Source organism: Balaenoptera physalus, assembly GCF_965194825.1.
Source record: "Balaenoptera physalus genome assembly, chromosome: 6".
Taxonomy (NCBI): Eukaryota; Metazoa; Chordata; class Mammalia; order Artiodactyla; family Balaenopteridae; genus Balaenoptera; species Balaenoptera physalus.
In genome coordinates, this window is record NC_138885.1 from 59,377,208 (window position 1) to 59,398,450 (window position 21,243).

Consider the following 21,243-nt stretch of genomic DNA (forward strand, 5'->3'; position numbering starts at 1 on the left):
GGTAATTTAAAATGTAGGTTATAGACATTTTTCCAAATTTATAAGCTATTTGACCAAGTGATAAATTCATACAGCATATGCTCTAACGGGCTGGGCAAAAAAAACAAAATAGGTTTTGGTGGAAAGCTGTATAAGTACACTGGTAAATATATTTTGTTCACCTGAGAAATCTTTCTTGATCTCCTTCTTGCTTCCAACCTGGGAAGATTTATTAGCTATATCATCTGTTATGCTTGCCTGTATTATGAAATGTATCCCACTCTGTGCTAATTTTGGTTTCAGTTTTCTCTCATCTATTAGAAGGTGAGCTACTTGAGGCAGAGATTTTGCCTTGTTCATCTTTGTGTCCCTAGCACCTAACATGGGGCCTGCTAATAAATGTTTGTCCAATTGAATGGGTCTACACAATGGTCTGGATATGCTCAGACATTTGGTATTACCTTTATTTAAAGAGACAGGGTAGGTCTGAATTTTTTGTCCTATCTTTTTAAGTCCACATGAATAACATACCTAGAGGTGCAAACGATGTGGAGGAGAGCCCAGGGAGCTATTTCTAGAAAGAAAGCGTTTCTCTGATCCTTTGCTTCTGCCCACAGTGTTAATAACACTTTGTTCAGCACCCACACTGTCAATTTCATTCCAGCTGGGACTCTTCTGATTAGCAGTCTGCCTTTGTGTTCCCAGAGACAGACTAAGAGGAGGGACCGAAATGACAAAATTAAATAAATATGATATTACTGTGTGACAGCACCTTACGTCAGTGCCAAGGGAGAAAAACAAAGAAGGTCAAAGGTTCTCTTGGGATTGTTATCCAGCACTGCCTACTGATAATTTCAAAGTAATTTTGTAGCAGTTTGTTGTTTCAGAACTAATTTCCCAACTTCATTTGATTGGTCTTTATATATAACAACCATGTGAATTTGGGTGATAGAGCTATAATACTGTATCTAAGACAAGGGAGAAGGGAGTGATGAATCTACTTTAGATGGTTGGCCAGGTCTGCACAGAACCTGAGCTTTACAAGATTAGTAGATTACCAGGCAGATGATGGAAAACAAAGAAAGTTCTCGGTGGAGGTAACAATGTGCAGGAGGGAACAGAGACATGAAAATGTATATTGTTATTGGGAATATCCAGTAATATAGAAGCTAATGGTACATGGCAGAGAAGAGGAGGAGGTAAGGCTGCAGAGGTAAGGCAGGCATAAATCACATCATAAAAAATCTTGCTTGCCATCCTTAGGGGCTGGAACTTCATCCCTGGACAGTAGTGAGCCACTGAACATTTTCTAGCAAGGGACAGTCATGATTAGTTCTGTGCTTAGTAAAAATTATTGAGAAACACAATTGCTTATGATTAGAACAGAGGCATGCAGTATTTTTCTGCTTCAAAATAATGCTGTTCACACTTGAGATCCAATCCCATAATTCTATTAGCAGCATGCTAACTGTAAATCTAACTTTCTTCCCTCTTAAGAAAGGCTATCTGAATGAAAGTTAATGGGACTCATACTATTATGGGGACAATCTCAGATTCACATTAAATTATATAAAAAAGTAACCATTTGCAACTTTTAGCCCATTATCATTATTAACAAATTAACCATAATACTCTTTACAATTAAAACACTGTGTCTGATCAGACAGTAGGAGGAAAGCAAAAGAGCAATCAGAGTGCTAGATGGAGAACCAGGAGAGAGACCTGGAATTATTGGCACATGGCAGAAAACCTGAGCTTTGTTGGTGTAACCACAACTGCCATTAAATTTGTCCCGACAGCAAATCTCCCACTCTTATATTTTAAGCCTTCTCTGCTGGTACTGTGTTCTAAACTCATAAGGCTGGATGACTCCTAGCTAACAAGTGTTAAAAATACAGACTGTAGTCTGTGGATAATTTTTTAATGTGTGGGTAAAGCATTTTTCTCCTTCAAAAAATTCAATTGAAGAAAGCCTTTTATGCTATTTCCAAGCACATACACAAATTTGAGAGATGTGAGATAAATTATCTGCAGTTATTCTGATTTGTGTTTTTCTTTCTTTTGGAATCTATGGATAAAAACTATTATGTTAGGTTCCACATCATTAGTTATTCCAATAGAACTTTAGAAGTGAGGATGGAGGATTAGAGTAGTAGTCTCCTCCAGAGATCTTTTTATCCCTTCAGGACAAGTGAGCTAGATTGGTCCCTGCTTTTGTAGCTGGAGGAGCTTGATAGGACAATGTTTCTGATTGTATGTTCTATAGAATACTATCCCCAGAGATGGTCCAAGGAAAAATGGGTTTTGTAGTCCAATGTTATGGCAAATTCTTATTAAAATCTCTGTTAAAGAATCATAATGCACATTACTGCTTTAAGTATCTTGAGAAATACTTTAGTAAAGAAATAATTTGTTTAATATTTTTAATCCAGTGTGATAGACTGCTAGTTTCCCCTCCCCCCCAAATATGTTCTTGCCTTTTGCCATAATAATAGAGTTTAACCTGGAAATGTGGCCACCCAACATCTTCCATTGAAATTAGACATGGCGATGCAATTGAGTTCTTGCCAGTGGATTGTAACTGAGGGGTATATGTACAACTTCTGCATTTGCTCATTCTCCACTTCCTCACTTCTTCCCATGGGCCAGAATGTGGACATGAGTGTCAACCAACCTCAACATGAGGATGAGGACAATACCCTAGGAGAGAACAGAACAGCAGAATGGGTCCCTGATGACCTTACAAAGTAAAGCCTGCTTTCATACTCTAGATTCTTATGGGAGAGACAATTTTCTGTCCTGTTTGAACCAGGGTATAACTTTGTTATACTATCTCAGCTTATACCTTATTATACTCAACATTAGTTAAACTATTTTTGACCCTAGAAACTACCTTCCCTTTTGTGGGGGAAATCTATTAACATCTTGAAAAACTAAAATTCTAGGAAACACACTTCAGGCAACACTGGACCATGCCAACGGATTCTTTGATTCTGATTTCTTAGTCAATACCACATGCTTTGAGGCATGTCTTGCTCTATGATTTTCCTCACCATTCTCTATTTCCCGATTGGCACTACTCTAATTGATGACCCAAGACCAAATTCCATCTATCTAATGGCTCTTCAGATCCTCCACTGGATCCTCTGGACCTGGCCAGGATACAAGGAATAAAAGAGTTTGTCAAGGATCACATGACAAGATTGAGGGGCCAGGCCTGCAAGCGATGAACATCACTCTTGCTTACTTTGTTTTGGTTTTAATCACATTGTGCTACAAACTGCCAGGGAACTGGGAATTGTAGCTTAGTTGTGTGTTAAAGAAGAAAATGAAACGGTTTGGTGAACACAGAGAATTGTCTCTGCTACCCTGGAGTTTGAAAAATGTCAGAGACTCACTGCCTAAATTCAACTCTTCGTAGTTGCATTCTCTTTTGGAAATACATAGAATGCTTCCACATGGAGCAGAGAAAAGAAATGAGACCACTTTTGCTATAATTCTCATGAGGAACTGCACATCCTTTCCATGGTGAAGGACTGTTTGGTTTAGTGGAAAGGAAACTGGTTGGGGGATGAGGTAGGTGAGAGGGATTCTAGTTCTCTCTTGAAGTGATGTCTTTGTTTAGTCATCTATCATTTCTGAAATGTAAATCTGAGTTATAAATTGGTTTCCTGATCTCTACAACAAGAGAGGTGTTTAGATATTTACCCTGGTAACAACGTCTTGTTATTTAAGAGCCAAAGTGGGTTATAGAAACCAGCTATTCCTACATCAGTATTAAAATCCATTTGACAACATTTCTGGCAGATGTTCAAATTCTGTGGAACTCAGAGAAATTCCTGTCTCCAAGAAGCTCTTTCCATTGTCACATAGCTATTATTAAGTTCTCTATTATACTGACCAAAAGCATAATGGTAAAAGCAGGTAGAACTTAGAGATTTGAGTCCTTCCTCTTCACCCGAGTTACTTGTGAATCTATTGACAATTCCTCTGCATTATTCACCTTTCCATATCACCTGCCTTCTTCATAATTGTTTAAATACTATATATCATCACTAGACTCTCTCATCTGCAAGTGTTTATTCCTCTTTTTGTCCACTCCTCTAATAACCCTGCCCACCATTCCTGGGGAACATAAAGAATCTGAGCATTTGATATCCTCTGACAACTTTATCTTCCTCATGTATAGGTTCACTTTGTATCTCCACATTCATATCTTTTACTTTTGGTTCACCATCCTCATCTGCTCCCTTTGTTCATGATAATGTGAATTCAATCTTTGCTATAAAAATGGTTTAATATGCTATATCTGACAATTTTGCCCCTTCATGTTCACAGCCATGTATGGAAACTTCTCCTCCTTGTTCAGTCCCTATTCTCCTTTAATCTAAGAAGGAGAAGGGTTAAATGTCTCCAAATATGCAGACATTTTTCTCCCAGGTCTTCTACAGACCTCAATGGGTGAAAAGGTAATGCTCAAGATGAGAATTTCACGCCACTTCTGGCAGTACAATGGGACCCTCTTGTGTACATGACCACAAAACATGGAGAGGGCTAGATGAAGTATTTGCTCTGAAAGATCCTGGTTAAATCAATATATCCTGGTCATTTCTAGGGTTTTCTAGTTACTGATGATGGGTTAACTGCTAATTTTCCCACTGTTTGTCACAATTACTGATCTCAAGAAGTCAGAGTTTCCTATAGCCTTGACTAGAACCAAAACCTTCCTTACCTAAAGATCCTCATGACTTCTGCTCTACAAGCTGGTTTGGAAGTACTGATGACTCCAATAGGCTAAGAGGATTTTACTCCCCCAGGAAAAACTCTTTCCATTCATGTTTTTCCAGGTAACTGGTCCTGCTTAAGTAGTAAGATCAACTAACTGATGAAATCTCCTTTGAAGCCTGAGAACTTTCCTTTGAGATCATTTTCTTGAACACAGCCTGTGTCACTAACTGACCCTAGCTGGTTTGAAGAACAGTTATGACATTACACCCACGCAGTTGCTGAGCATACCTGACTGGCCTATTCAAGGGCCTCTATACCCCTTCCTCCAACACTGACCTTACACTGTTTATCTTGGATTTTGGTGGTGCTGCTTGACTCCTTCAAAGGACATATTTAAACTACTACTCTGATTTTAATACTCCTTTCTACTTTAGCATCTCAGTGACTGACTACATGTCTAAAACAATGTTTGTCTTCCCAGAGAACTCTGTTTCCAGTTAACTTTTAGAACAAAGAGATACGCACTGCGGACAAATACAAGGAAAGAACATGCTGGCTGTCTACTGGGTTTATGTGCATTATCCAATGATGCAGGATGCTGGAGGAACACTATGTGTTGCTTAGGTGGCAAAGTTGTTAATTCTGTGGCGTTTAATTTCTAGGTGTTATTTCTATTCCTGACATCTCTTATCTTCTATGAGTCAGTGATTTGCCTGACTCAAGAAAGCACCTTCCCAGTGAACTACAATGTGATAGAGGTAACTTTAGAAGTAATTGATACATTACACTGTGATGAGCATGGGTCAAGGGAAAAGATGTGCAGTACATCTCTCATCTCCAGAAACTTACCAGAGAGTACTTATCCCCACTGTAAGGTGAACCTGGAAACACTCAGAAATTTCTCCAGACTTCACCATCTTCTGCCCACTCCATCCATAAAACAATTAGCATCTTTTAGGCCCCATCACTCTGAGTTCACTTTTCTTACTTGCCGTGCTGGAATTTTCTTATTTGACTCTGGTCCCTGTAACTTGTTGCAGTGTAGTAAATTCAGTAAGGGAGAGGGCCCTTTCTAGTAATTAAAGCTTCTCTTGCCTACCCTTCCCTAGTTCAGCCTTCATGCTTTATACAGATGAGTAGCAGGGCTGTCTGCCCAACAAAGCCCGCAGAATTCTAATCATCTCTGATCTCTCCACTCTGTCCCATCATCCATCCAAGTGAGTTCTTTCTAAACTTTGTTATTGGACTTAATTAATTGTAGTTCTCTACCTTGTGTTATTTGCCCCACTGAGAGGTGAATTTGTCAGAAAATAAAACTAAGAATTTATCAAATGCAGTTTTTAATAAAAAATTTACCCTGATAATTACCATTAGTAGTAGTAATAATAATGATAAGTTTGGGGGAAAAAAGCACTGTGAAATGGCTACTATAAGAACCACAAAGAAGGATTTGGAGCTTATGGTCAGTCTTCTGCCTATCAGGGGATTTTTGTAGGCACCAAGTAACTATGCTTTGGCTTAGGGTTTGGAGAGTGTCATCATGTCTAAATGGTTCTTCATCGTGTTGGCTGAGTTTTTGCTTCAGGACAAAAGCACACCTTCTGATTAGGGATGTCAGGACAACCTGATTATACTTTCCTACTGTCAGCAGGGAGCCACCCACCAGAATTTATGTATTTCTAGTATCAGTAACAGGATCATGTGAGGCTTTTAGCACATATGAAAACTTCTCGTTGTTCAGTGGATCATGGAAAGCTGCACTCTTTCAGAGAACTATCTTCTAGGAAGAGATGAGTCTTTTGCAGAATTCCAGGGGTCCTGTACTTCTCTTCTTTTACCACTCTGCCCTCTTCTCCTGCTCATTAATCACTTGATGATTTATTTTCTTTAATCATTCTTGCTTCTGTTTCTTTTCCTGTCTTTCTGTGTTAGTCCTTCCATCTATTATAAACCCATTACCGGCTCTAAAATACAATAGTAAGGAGAAACACAGCTGGAGATTATCCTTCTTTCCCACTTCCATCTTGCTTTTTTGGCTTGCGTAACTGATGAGACCTGGAGCTGAGAACAAAAAGCACATAAATTCTAAAGGTTGCTGGAATAATTTCCTCAGGGTTTCTATCTCCTGATTCTCAAGAAGGATTCAAATAGAACCCAAACATTGAAAATTGAGGTCTGACTTGGAGTTCAAGAAACATCTTTTGCCAGCTGAGAGATTTTTAGCTTTATTTCCTTCATCTTTATTAGGGAAAAAAAGAAAACCTAGTTCACAGGCCTGCTGTGGTAATTTAATGAGATAACCTATGCAAAGTGCTTGGCACACTGCTTGGCACATAAAAGTACTCAATAAACTTTAGCTATTGCTAAAATTATTTGTAATACCCCCTTTTTCAAAAGTTTATGGCAAATATTCTATCAGATTTTGTTTGTGGAAATTATATGCTTTTGCCAGCCTAATTTTTATCTCCCCTTTATTTCTTATCTATCATTTGATAACATACTAGTAAATGTCAATTCACACTAATTGGGATTAGTGTGATAAGCTACCCTTTTCATCAGTATTAGAAGTCTTTGAACATGGTGTGAAAAAATTTCTGCCTTTTCTAGCTTGAAGGTCTGTGATGCCCTAATGATAATGCTACAGGAGAAACATTAGATATGGAGCTCAACTTTTTAAAACTGTCCTGATTAAAACTATATAAAGTAAATTGTTTTTTTCAATAGTCTGCTTGGTTGCATTTCTTCAAAGTGGATATTTTACATGGGAAAAAGTGATGCAAGAAAAATATAAACAAATATTCTGTACAAACTAGACTCTTAGTCTTCCTTTACTTCCTGAATTGGACAGATGTTTAAAAAAATTGAGTGAGTGAGAAGTGGTAAAGAGTGACAAAATTAAATCTTAATCGATGTCTGCAACTTAACGGAGGTGAAATAAGACCTACCTACTGTATTAGGGTTTTTCCGAGATACAGAACATGTATGTGTATATATATAATATTATAACATATTATTAAAACAATATTATATATAGGAGCTACATAATATATCATACATAATACATATAATTATATAGTATAAGTATAATATATAAATATTTTATATACAATGTACTATTTATTTATTTATTTATTTATTTATTTTTATAACTTTTTTCTTTTTAATTTTATTTATGGCTGTGTTGGGTCTTCGTTTCTGTGCGAGGGCTTTCTCTAGTTGTGGCAAGCGGGGGCCACCCTTCATTGCGGTGCGCGGGCCTCTCACTATCGCGGTCTCTCTTGTTGCGGAGCACAGGCTCCAGACGCGCAGGCTCAGTAGTTGTGGCTCATGGGCCCAGTTGCTCCGCGGCATGTGGGATCTTCCCAGACCAGGGTTCAAACCCGTGTCCCCTGCATTGGCAGGCAGATTCTCAACCACTGCGCCACCAGGGAAGCCCTGTACTATATATTTAAATATAAAATATATAATATATAAATGTAAAAAATATTATACACACATGTAAAGCTAGAGACCCAGAAAAGCCAGTGAAGTACTTCAGTCTGAGTCCTAAGGCCTAAGAACCAAAGGAGCCAAAAGTGAAAATTTCAGTTGAGAGCAGAAAAAGATGAGAAAAGCTGTTTTAGCTCAAGCAGGGAGGCATTTTAAAAAAAGGGAGGAATTCCTTCTTCCTTCACCTTTTGTTCTATTTAGACTCTCAACAGATTGAATGTTGCCCACCCACTCTGAGGAGGACAATCTGCTCTACTGAGTCCACCAATTCAAATGCTAATTTCATCCAGAACCCTAACAGATACACCCATAAATAATGTTCAATCTGGGCTCCTTGTGGCCAGTTAAACTGACACATAAAATTAACCTTCACATTTGTTTTATCTTGTAAAATTTAAAGTAATTTTGAAAATCAAGCTACCAAAATAAAACTGTAGATTTTATGATTAAAGCAGTGCCAGAGAGATATATCATTAAGAAATTATGTGTTATTTCTTTGTTGTTGTTAGCCAAATGAACGTCAACTCAAGTTGATTTAAGAATATATATGTGTATGTATTCTCTCAGATAGATACAGATACACACACACACACACACACACACCCCAACACACACACATACACACCATGGGAAACATTGCTTATATTTTTACAACTTATTTTTAAGTAGCTAAAACTATTCTAGATGAGAATAAACATTTTTTAATAAAAAATAAAGTTATAATAGTCTTTTCAAAGTCAATTCAAGGTCTCCTTCAAAGTCTGGGAAAGCATGCTAACATGAAATGAGTTGTTCAATGATATTTTAGCAAGATTTTTTTTCAGAACTCATTGAAAATAATTCAAAAGCTTAGTGGTCTAATTTCAACATTTATGTAATTAACTCGATGTATTTATTGAATACCCACTATATTTCCCACTTTCTATTTAGATCCTGGATGATAGTTTAATCAAAGAACATGCTATTTACCTCATTGATTTCACACTCTGTGACAGACATATTCATAAGAACATAGAAATTCACACATAAATATAAATAACATTTCCATGATGTATTAATAAAAATGCATATTCTATGTCTAAGATATTCATTCATTATTTGGGCAGCTTTTATGTTCCAAGTACTGTTTTATCAACCAGGTTTATAGCAGTGAATGAAACAAACATCTCTGCCTTCATGGAGTTTACATTTTCCGTAGAAAAGGCAACAGTAAACAAAATGTATAGTATGTCAGCTGCAGGGAAAAATAAAAACAGAAGAGGGGTTAGGGTGTACTATTAGGAGTCAGGGCTAGCCTCACTGAGGAAGTGGCTCTGAGCCATGACCCAGAATGAGAGGGAGTGAGCTATGAGGAGCCCATGTAAGAGTATTCCAGGCAAGGAGATCAAAAGGTGGGAATTTCCTGAAGAAGGAGAATTGCTGCCATGTTTAACTGCAACGAAACCAGAAAGGTTGGAGTAGAGTGAGTGAAGGCAAGGGTAACTAGAAAATAAATCAGAGTAGTAAAGAGACCCATTAGACTGTCCTTGGCTTTATTCTGAGGGAGAATGGTCACCACTGGAAAATTTTGAGAAGAATGCATTGTACGACTTACAGTTTAGTAGGATTACTCTAGTTTCTGTGTTAAGAATAGATTGTAGCAAAGGCAAAAGAAGAGGTAGAGAAAGAAATAAGAAGAAATGCATAAATACAAAGTAGAAATGATGCTAGCTTACGTCAAGATAAACTAGTGAAGTAATGAGTTAGATTCTGGATACATTTTGAAGTTAACAGTACTCACAAACTGATAACATGTGGAGTATGAAAGTAAGAGTCAAAGGTGACATAAAGTTTTGGTCTAAGTAATTGAAAAGATGGAATTGCTATTAACTGGAGATGGAGAAGCTCATTTTTGACAAGTTAATAGGGCATGAAAATGATGAATGGCATTTGAATATACTAAGTCTGGAGTTCAGGAGCCAAGCTAGAACAATAATTTGGGAGCTGTCAAAGATTGTTTTCTGGAGCCTGTCAATGTCCAGAGCTAGGAAAGTGGAGGGAAAATCAGCAAAGGACAATGAAAAGAAGCAGCCATGTATAGGTGAACTACATTATAGGATGCTGCCAAGCAAAAGCAAGGGGAGAAAGTATTTCAAGAAGTAAGTAAGCAAATGTTTCAAATGCTTTTTAATACTATGATTGCAAATGCACCATTGGCTCGAACATGAAGAAATTGGATCTAATGCAAACAAACATTTAGTTAGTTCATGGTTTTTTTGCTTTGGCTGATCCTGGCTAGACTCAGCTGATCTTAGGCTGGATTTGCTAATTCACTTGCATCAGCTGCCAGGTCAGTTTGGGACTAGCTGTTTTTAGAAATTCACAACTGGGAAACTGTCTCTGCTCCATGTGGTCTCATGTCCTCTGCTAGGCAGGTGCAGACTTGTTCATATGGTGGTCAGAGAGGGCACCAAGAGAGGAAGCAGAAGTATGAAAGAAATTTTGAGGACTACACTAGAACAATGTCACTTTCATTACATTTTATTGCCAAATCATGAGGCCAGCTCAGATAAAAGATGAAAAAATTTTGGAGATTAATCCTTTGTCAGTTGCTTCATTTGCAATTATTTTCTCCCATTCTGAGGGTTGTCTTTTCGTCTTGTTTATGGTTTTCTTTGCTGTGCAAAAGCTTTTAAGTTTCATTAGGTCCCATTTGTTTATTTTTGTTTTTATTTCCATTTCTCTAGGAGGTGGGTCAAAAAGGATCTTGCTGTGATTTATGTAATAGAGTGTTCTGCCTATGTTTTCCTCTAAGAGTTTGATGGTCTGGCCTTACATTTAGGTCTTTAATCCATTTTGAGTTTATTTTTGTGTATGGTGTTAGGGAGTGTTCTAATTTCATTCTTTTACATGTAGCTGTCCAGTTTTCCCAGCACCACTTATTGAAGAAGCTGTCTTTTCTCCACTGTATATTCTTGCCTCCTTTATCAAAGATAAGGTGACCATATGTGCATGGGTTTATCTCTGGGCTTTCTCTCCTGTTCCATTGATCTATATTTCTGTTTTTCTGCCAGTACCATACTGTCTTGATTACCGTAGCTTTGTAGTATAGTATGAAGTCAGGGAGTCTGATTCCTCCAGCTCCGTTTTTCTTTCTCAAGATTGCTTTGGCTATTCGGGGTCTTTTGTGTTTCCATATAAATTGTGAAATTTTTTGTTCTAGTTCTGGGAAAAATGTCAGTGGTAGTTTGATAGGGATTGCATTGAATCTGTAGATTGCTTTGGGTAGTATAGTCATTTTCACAATGTTGATTCTTCCAATCCAAGAACATGGTATATCTCTCCATCTATTTGTACCATCTTTAATTTCTTTCATCAGTGTCTTACAATTTTCTGCATACAGGTCTTTTGTCTCCTTAGATAGGTTTATTCCTAGATATTTTATTCTTTTTGTTGCAATGGTAAATGGGACTGTTTCCTTAATTTCACTTTCAGATTTTTCATCATTAGTGTATAGGAATCCAAAAATGGGCAGAAGACCTAAATAGACATTTCTCCAAGGAAGATATCCAGATTGCCAACAAACATATGAAAGGATGCTCAACATCATTAATCATTAGAGAAATGCAAATCAAAACTACAATGAGATATCATCTCACACCGGTCAGAATGGCCATCATCAAAAAATCTACAAACAATAAATGCTGGAGAGGGTGTGGAGAAAAGGGAACCCTCTTGCACTGTTGGTGAGAATGTAAATTGATACAGCCATTATGGAGACCAGTATGGAGCTTACTTAAAAAACTAAAAATAGAACTACCATACGACCCAGCAATCCCACTACTGGGCATATACCCTGAGAAAACCATCATTTAAAAAGAGTCATGTACCAAAATGTTCACTGAAGCTCTATTTACAATAGCCAGGACATGGAAGCAACCTAAGTGTCCATCAACAGATGAATGGATAAAGAAGATGTGGCACATATATACAATGCAATATTACTCAGCCATAAAAAGAAATGAAATTGAGTTATTTGTAGTGAGGTGGATGGACCTAGAGTCTGTCATACAGAGTGAAGTAAGTCAGAAAGAGAAAAACAAATACCGTATGCTAACACATATATATGGAATCTAAAAAACAAACAAAAAAATGGTCATGAAGAACCTAGGGGCAAGACGGGAATAAAGAGGCCGACCTACTAGAGAATGGACTGAGGATACGGGGAGGAGGAAGGGTAAGCTGGGACAAAGTGAGAGAGTGGCATGGACATATATACACTACCAAATGTAAAATAGATAGCTAGTGGGAAGCAGCCGCATAGCACAGGGAGATCAGCTCGGTGCTTTGTGACCACCTAGAGGGGTTGGATAGGGAGCGTGGAAGGGAGGGAGACACAAGAGGGAAGAGATATGGGGATATATGTATATGTATAACTGATTCAGTTTGTTATAAAGCAGAAACTAACACACCATTGTAAAGCAATTATACTCCAATAAAGATGTTAAAAAAAAAAAGATGAAAAAATAGTCTCCATCTCTTAATGGTACTCACATTGCAAAAGACATGAACATGAGGAGGAGAAAAGGATTGTGACAATATTTACAATTGCCACAGTGACTTTTACAGAGCACACTAAAAGTGAAGAATGCAAATATATTTTATAATTTTTTAAAGGTATCACTTATTAATATTGAACTCCTAGTTTTGTGTTAGTCAAAACTGAAATTTTATGCTGGAAAGGAATACATGAAAAAAACTTTTAAGTAATTACCTATTTGCTGAGATAAATTGACTTTATGTCACATAATCTCATAGTCCTCACACTGGGGATATTGTGTCCCCAGGATCATGTGGTGGCATGCCTGGAGGTCCATAAAATCCCAAGATAAGTTAGATACATCTTCCTAAAGGGTAAAATTTACATTCAAAGTAATGGGAAAATAATTAATGTTTTAAGAAAAGTGTTTAAATGTTGCATAAATTATTATAAAGTTTCCATGATTTTAAAGATAAAGTGAAGCTTCAGTGATATTTCATGTTTGTGGCATCTCAGATTCTAATCTTATGAGTTCAATCCTTTTTGACCATTAGGGGTGCTTTGCTGAAAAATTTAAGAGAAATTATCATAACTTATGTGCCCTGAGGGTTTATAACAGCATCCTGTTTTTGCAGGAGACTTATGGGAGGAAATAGTTTGAGTGTACATATTTAAATAATTCGATCTGCCAAGTCACTTTAATTTTTTATTTGTACAATGTTATGTATTTTTAAAATAATACAAATATATCTTAATGATATTATAGAAATAGAAGTAAGGTAAAATTTAGAGAACCAGGTTTGTTCTTCTGACTTGCTTATTAATTAACTCTGAACAAATTACTGAAGAGTAGACTTAAGTAACTTCATCTATTCAATGTGAGAGCTTATGCTGGAACAATCTGCATAATATAACCTCATCAAGAATAAAATGAAATATTATGTGGAGGATACAAAGAAAGTGTGACTTATAATCATATTTTTATTGAATAGATTCATCTGCATTATGGCTTCTGGTCAATATGTATACTATATATTCTGTGGATAAAATATTACTTAGACATTTGTATCTTAGATACTGTCACTTATTCTGGATTATATAGGACTTTTAAAAATAAAATTTATATGAAATATTACAAAGACAACATTTCAGACCAGTTTAAGACCTAGAACCTTTGAGTGGAAATTAGTTTTCAGCACCTCGGACAGCGTCACAGTGTTTCTGCAGTAGCAGCGAATGAAAGGCTTTGGAATATCAAAGACTAGTAGGGAGAACTTTAGTTCATACATATGTCTTCAAATTTAAATGGTATTGTGAAAATGTTGAAGAAGGACGATCTATATGTTTATTTCAAAATTTAACAATTAACCAGGACTTCACAATTAACCATAGAAAAAATAAACAAATACATATTGAGCACATAATATGCTCAGTATAACTGATGTTATTTACTAAACGCATCCTTACAATAATTTAATTTTTCTCTTATCCTTCTAATAAGATATAACCACACACTATAGGATACTACAATTATCAAATTTCATATAGCATGTAATTTGATATTTGTATATTTTGAAATATCTTAAAAAGCTTGAGTCAACTAAAGATCTTCTAGTTTGTCTTTTATTAATTTCATTGTCCTGCGTTAACTTTAATCATTTAACACCCCCAAATAACATTAATAACAACAACATAATGCCGAATTTCTCTAGTAGCAAAAACTTATACATCTCCACAAAGTGGTGTTCAAGAAGTATAAATTTGACATCCAGAATTATTTTGTAGGAGATATATATTATTTTTGCAGATGGCAAATAAAGTTAAATAAATTTTTAGGTAAGCAGTAAATTTTTAATAATGCTATGACAAGGTTGCATTTAATTTAAGTACAATGTAAGTAAATTGAAGTAAATCCCAAAGTAGGACTACAAATTTTAAAAAAATCATACGCTAATCCTTCTGAAATGTTTACTTTACAATTAATTAAAGTAGTTGATTTCAAATACAGTGGAATTATGGGCTATAACCACATCAAACTTACTAGATGTGGCATTGCCAAGGGATCGTTAATGAAAATGATTCCACTTCTGGCCAGGAGATGGAGCTGTCATGTAAGATGCTGCCTTATATTTATTTATTTATTTTTTAAATTTAGCATGCTGCTTTCTAACAGACAGTGGGTACCACTGAGTATGTGTCAGAACAGAAAGCTAAGGCAGAAACAGAGAGGATGCTGCGGTCGTCCTTTCTTGTTTTTTCTCCTTCAGTGAGGATGGAACACGTGAGATTTTACTTTCTGCTCTAGTGGGAATTCTGAATAACTGCGTTGGAGAATATTATATTTAACACATATGTGGATTCTGATCTATGATTTACAATTCCCTTTATTTCAGGTAAGCCAACATGATTCTATCTTTGACCTTTCAATGAATTGTTATTTATGTTAATGCTAACATTTAAAATGTGTGCTTTGTGAGCTTGGATTTGGATCTAAGAGATTCAAAAGCTGTAATTCTGGCTGTTCTGCATCTTTAAATCTTCCTCGACTGAAATGAGCTCTGACTCTGACATGCTGTATTTTAATATTTCTTTGGCTTTCTGGCCTTTAGTGTCTATCTGTGGCTATATTTGTATACCTTTTGAAGGTAAAGCTTTCAAAGTGAAGGATAGATCTTCCTTTCACAAGGCAAATACTGCTCCTTAATGGGGTGAACAAATTGTAGAAATGTAATGAAGCAGATTAACATGGCAGTGGCTTTGCCAAAGCCCAGGGCTGAGCCTTCTGATAGCAGCCTCCGAGGCACGCCAACAACCTGAGCCCAAAGGCCTTCTGAACAATTCCTGCCAGTAATGATGGTACAGATTATTTATGCTTTTTTCCCTTTTAGGAAAAATATGTAAGTCATTTCTCCCACACGAGTGGAAGATTTATGTAATGTGCTTAGTAGACTTGGAATGATGGTACAGACCCTGCCCCCTCCCTCCAGTATGGATGTGAGGAGTAAACTGAAAACAAATTAATTGCTGAGAAAATGAATTTTTCTTAGATTGTGGTGGATTTGTGATGATAGGACTGTGGCCATTTAAAATAGTTGATGTTGTATAAGATGCTCACATTTAAAATTATTTTTCATCATGTGACATTAGCTGTGCTAAAGAGTGGAATGACTCAGGAGCTGGAAATTGCATGCAACAGCCTTGCTTTTCCGCAGCTTCTCATGCTTTCCCCTAAATTCTCTTTTTATTATTATAAAATTTACAGAAGAAAGCAATATAGAAATCCTGTATTTAAAAGTCCCAACTGTCATTTAGATGAATTTATAATGAAATTTAAAAATTATTTTGGTAAGATTCTTTTTAAATATCTCATTCCTTCCTCTTTCGAAAGAGCAGTGTGTCTGTATGGATGTGTGTGGTGCTGGTGGTGGAGGTGGCAGGTGGAGGGTGCAGAAGGATGTTTCTCTTACTCATCATTTTTTCTGTAAACTGGTAGTTGTGCTGTGTCAGAGGTTGTGAAAGCTATGGAGAATGATTTTACAGAATGGTTCAAACCACCGAGAAAAAAGAATTCATTCTTTGACATTTGGGATCTATAAAGAGATTTAAGTTCCATACGATTCTATATACATGAAAAAATTTTAGGAACACAGATTATTAACATTTATCTATCTCATTATTTAACTAAAAACACTTCTGGCTGAGAGATTAAGTGAAATTCCCAGAGCCACATAACTAGAATCAGAGGCAAGACTAGAATGCTGATTGACCGACAGTGTTCAATCTTTCATAGCAGTAACACAATTTACCTCTAGTGTGAACATATCCAAATGGCATATACCAGGTGTGCTGCTATTGACTGTGTGTATGTGTGTGTGTGTGTGTGTGTGTCTGGGCAAATTTTGTGCTCAATGGTATATTATATACAGTGTTCAATTTTCTCAGGGCTCTTGACAAGGCATCCAAGAAAACTAAAACAACTATGGAGATTCTCTGTTTCTTAGTATTCTTCTTTCCCCATTCGATGAGGTATGTTATTCTACTCTATGCCCATGAATGATGTGGATGGTCACATACTAGCTCCCAACTCTGTTCCTCCTACCTAATAGAACAGACTATAAATATGGTCGGCCGACCCCTACAAGAACATCCTCTCATGCCCTCGCCTTCCTTTGTTTTTAACCTCCTGTGCACAGGCTGCACCCTACTTCTTCAGTATCTTGAGGGGAAAAAAGAGATTAAAATGTGTCACTTTCACATACAACATTTACAGGGTACCACAGACCTACCAAGAACTGTCCATGGTATGGATTGAGATATAAACAAAGGTACATAGTTTATCTCATGGAGTTTAACATGGAAATGTGCATGTACAGATAGTACTATAGCTCAAAATATTATAAACATCAGAATGAAGAATGAAGAAGGGTGGGAAAGTGAATGGGACAGGTATATGAGCACCTATCTGGTGCCAGGCACTGTGTACATCCTGAGATTCAGAATAAGCCAACAGTCACAATTTCTGTCCATGAGGAACTTAGAGCCCAGAGAAAATGATGTTAAGGGGATATGATAGTTAAATTATATCTTCAAGAGTGAGTTGGGTATAATTAAATAAAAATATAAAGTTGTTCTTTCCAGGCACAAAGGTGAGGCAGGCAAATACAAAGAAATAGTGAACTATTAGACATTATATAGGGAAATTATAAAGAATGGTAAATAGTCCAATCTGTTGAAGCATGAGGGTGTTGTATTTTTTTCCCCTGGGGCAGCAAAAGTAAGAATAATGAATCTGGCTTTTGATGTTATGCTTTTACTTACTAACACATACTCTCACATACAGATGTTCTGGAAGAAGGTGAAAATTTTACATTCAAGTATCAGATTAGAAGGTAAAGATGGATATATGGATGTATGAAGCTGTGGCAAGAATTAGGTCACACATAAATGAACATCAATAGGGAATAAAAGTGGAGTGAAGATGACTGGGATATAGCTTTAAGAGTAGGTGGAGTAAAACAAGTTTAGAGAGGATATTAATTGATTGTAAAAAATAATGGGATAAATTAGAGTAATAACAGTGTCATAGGAGACAAAGCAGTTAAACTGACTACCAATAGCAAACCCATAAAGTGATTAATAAGAGAATAGGGTAGGAGCTGATGGACTTTGTTATTATTAGGTCATGGATGGATTTTAAAAGAAGAGATTTAGTAGATTCGCATAGACATGGGCTTGGACTGAGGACTAAATGGGAAACGAGAAAGCTGAAGAGTGATTTTAGATTTTAAGACATTCATCAGTGAAAGGAAATAAAGATAACATTTTTTAATCTTGAGGGGTAAGGTTCGATTTTAGTTAGGGTTAGAGAAACCTCAGCCCCTTCACAGAGTAAGGATATAAAGTCAGTAGAGAGAAAGTGAAGAAAGAAGAAACAAAAAAAATAAATAAAATTCCTACAGGAGACAAGACAGGGAAGGTTCAAGAATGTTTTTTTCTTTGAGACCAGAAGAAAGGGTAGGAGATGATATAAAGGAAAGCTAATATAGCTCACTTTAGGTGCCCTGTTCTTGGAAATTAAATCCTTGTCTGTAAGATAAAATATCTCTTCTATTTAAACCAGTTGGTTCCTCAGAAAAGGCTATTTGTGGCATATGGACTTTCTGGAAGAAATAAGTAATCCTCAGTATCAAAACACTTTCCATCAGAGAATATTTTAGTCACATTAATTCTTGATTTGGCAACTAATAACATTGTTTCACAGTAAGCTTATTGTACCTGCTTCAGTTATCTGTTTCTTAGTCGGAATGACCTGTTTAAAAACAGGTTCTATTTTGAACATGCATAAGATTAGACCAACACATATCTATTATACGTATCTAGTTAGTTTGATTAGTAAGGGCTGGTTTGCCAGCATCTGCATTAAATATTCAAGCTCTTGCCTTTTCCTTCCTCCATTTCATAAGCACTTTCACAAGGGTGTGTGTAAAGAGAAAAGAAAGTCAATTTAATTACGTTTCCTTCCCTTAGGGCGAACTAACCTCCTTTATAAAGAAGTTCTTTCTTTCTCCCTTTCTAATGACAGTTCCAAAATCCTCTCACATCTTTCCTAGAGCCCATCTCTTCTAGGCATTCCATTCTAATCACATGCCATGGGACAGGAATGTGAAGCCTTGAAGAAGGCACAGACATGATGAAGAATCCCATCCTTCACACTGAAGCCTCTGAAAGAGCTGCTTTCTCGGGTCAGATTAATCCAGTTCAGTTTAGAATTGCTTGGGTAGAATATTACTTCCTTGTTTTAAGACCTGACTCTATTGAATTATACGATGAGCCTGACAGGCCATAGTGAGAACAGAAGCAGACATTTAGGTGGCAGTACAGACACAGATGACTTACCTTCCCTCAGGGCTGACCTTGGGCAACACTGTAAAGCAGATTTCACCCCTGCCCCTCCGTGTTCTTTTCTTCCCTCCTGTCTTCTTCTTTCAGGGGTCACCTTTAGATATGTTCCTAACTACCCCATTCAGCTTCTAAGCTTTATAAATGAGAGTATCATAGTCTAGCCTCAAATTTGCAATTATTAAAATATTAAGACAGAATTAAATTTTATTTGTGTTTGCTTTTATTCTTTTGTTATTAAAAAAAATTGGGGTTATTATTGCCAGCTCTGGAACTCTTAACCCTTATCCATTTCAGAACTTGATGTTTATTTGTCTCCATATTTTCTTGACCAGCAGCATGGGCAGTTTGGGGGGCACAGATGGGATAATTGATGATTTGAAATGGGAACACTAATTCAAGTTCAATTCCATTAACACCCATTGTCATGGACAATGCTTGGCAGTAGAGGTTCTGAGGAAAGTGCTAACTATGCAGCAGCAAACCTAGTGTTACCAAACTCAGGTTGGGCTGCTTGTCGCTGAAGAATCCAATACTGAGAGACAAGTATTGGGTAAAATGAAAGGTAACTATTGAGGAAACCATCAATCCTGGGGAGAAGGTGGACTCTTGTCTCAAAAACCAATTCCCCAAATCCCCAGGTTTTGCTCAGAGATTATATAGGGAAAAGAGGAAAGGGTTACCTCCTGGGAAGGGGGTAATCTCTTATTTTTAGAGATGATTGTCTTGATCATGTGGTTCCAAGTAGCCATCATGTCTTGCTAGTGATCTGAGCCACAGATTTCTGGTCAGCTAGTCCTTCTGGTTCCAACCGGTCTGGGGTCTATGGGGTTGTGGTCAGCAAACAGTCAACTTCCACCTGGTGGGGTTTTCAGTATCTGCAAAACAGCTCATAGGACATGGCTCAGAATATTATCTCTAGCTCTTGAGGAAAAACTAAAGGTCCTTCCTTGACTTTGTTTAATGGCTAAACTGATATTATTTTGTCTTGCTTGACAGTTTTCCTTTCTTTCTGCATTTTCTTACTTCTCTGATTAAATTTATTCTTTGGCTGAAGTTTTTCTACAGGCAAGAGGCAGGTGTAAGACATCATAAGCGGGGGTGGTGGTCTGTCCCGGGAAGGCCCCATAGGGTCCTGCACAGTTACACTAGGTCATCACTTCTCAACTCAGTGTACTTTCAAGGGATTGAATTCTATCTTTGGTCTGTTGTTAATTCCTTTGAAAAATACTTATTTTATAATGTTGTAATTTTATAATAAGTCATAGGAAACACAAGGCAGGTCTTAGAATAATATTTTTCAGATTTCTGTTCTAAGCAAACATGCTAAAAGGTACACATCAAGATCTTCTAAAATTTCTATTGAAAAAAACTTTTCTAACAAAGTTCACAAATACTTTTTTTTTTTTTTTTTTTTTTTTTTATTTTTGGCTGTGTTGGGTCTTCGTTTCTGTGCGAGGGCCCTCTCTAGTTGCGGCGAGCGGGGGCCACTCTTCATCGCGGTGCGCGGGCCTCTCACTATCGCAGCCTCTCTTGCTGCGGAGCACAGGCTCCAGAACGCGCAGGCTCAGTAATTGTGGCTCACGGGCTTAGTTGCTCCGTGGCATGTGGGATCTTCCCAGACCAGGGCTCGAACCCGTGTCCCCTGCATTGGCAGGCAGACTCTCAACCACTGCGCCACCAGGGAAGCCCCACAAATACTTTTAATATCAACTTCATATCACTTTCAGATGCTTCCAATAGAAAAAAAAAAAAAAAGAAAAACCCACTACTTTTCCTATTTATATCACCTTTTGCTCTATAAATTATTAATGCAATTTGCTCAGTGTGCTTTAAATACTGATGATGGTTACAAACAAGTTTATTTCAAAGGGAAACCAATTTGGAAAATAATTCAAGTGATTTTAATATAAATTTTGTATTTTAAGATACTGTGGATTTGGATTTTGCCGGTACCTACTTCACATGTCTTATGTCTAGAATACAAGTTTAACATGATTTTCTCTAATGTTTAAATATAACAATGTAAGATTTATGAAAAAAATTATTTGCTATGTTGGGAAAAGTTCTTGCTTTAGGATTCAAAAAAGAAGAAAGGTCATCATTCCAATGAAGGCAACTAAGCTTTT

General features: G+C 36.8%; 1 protein-coding gene across 1 annotated transcript in view; it reads left to right on the forward strand.

The window, feature by feature from the left end:
• Window positions 1-812: 812 nt before the first annotated feature.
• Window positions 813-21,243, forward strand: part of LOC309662305 (sodium channel protein type 2 subunit alpha) — a 162,090-nt gene continuing 141,659 nt past the window's right edge. The window contains exon 1 of the mRNA XM_082464837.1: window positions 813-15,108. The gene's annotated coding sequence lies outside the window, so the exon portion shown is untranslated. The remainder of the gene's footprint in view (window positions 15,109-21,243) is intronic.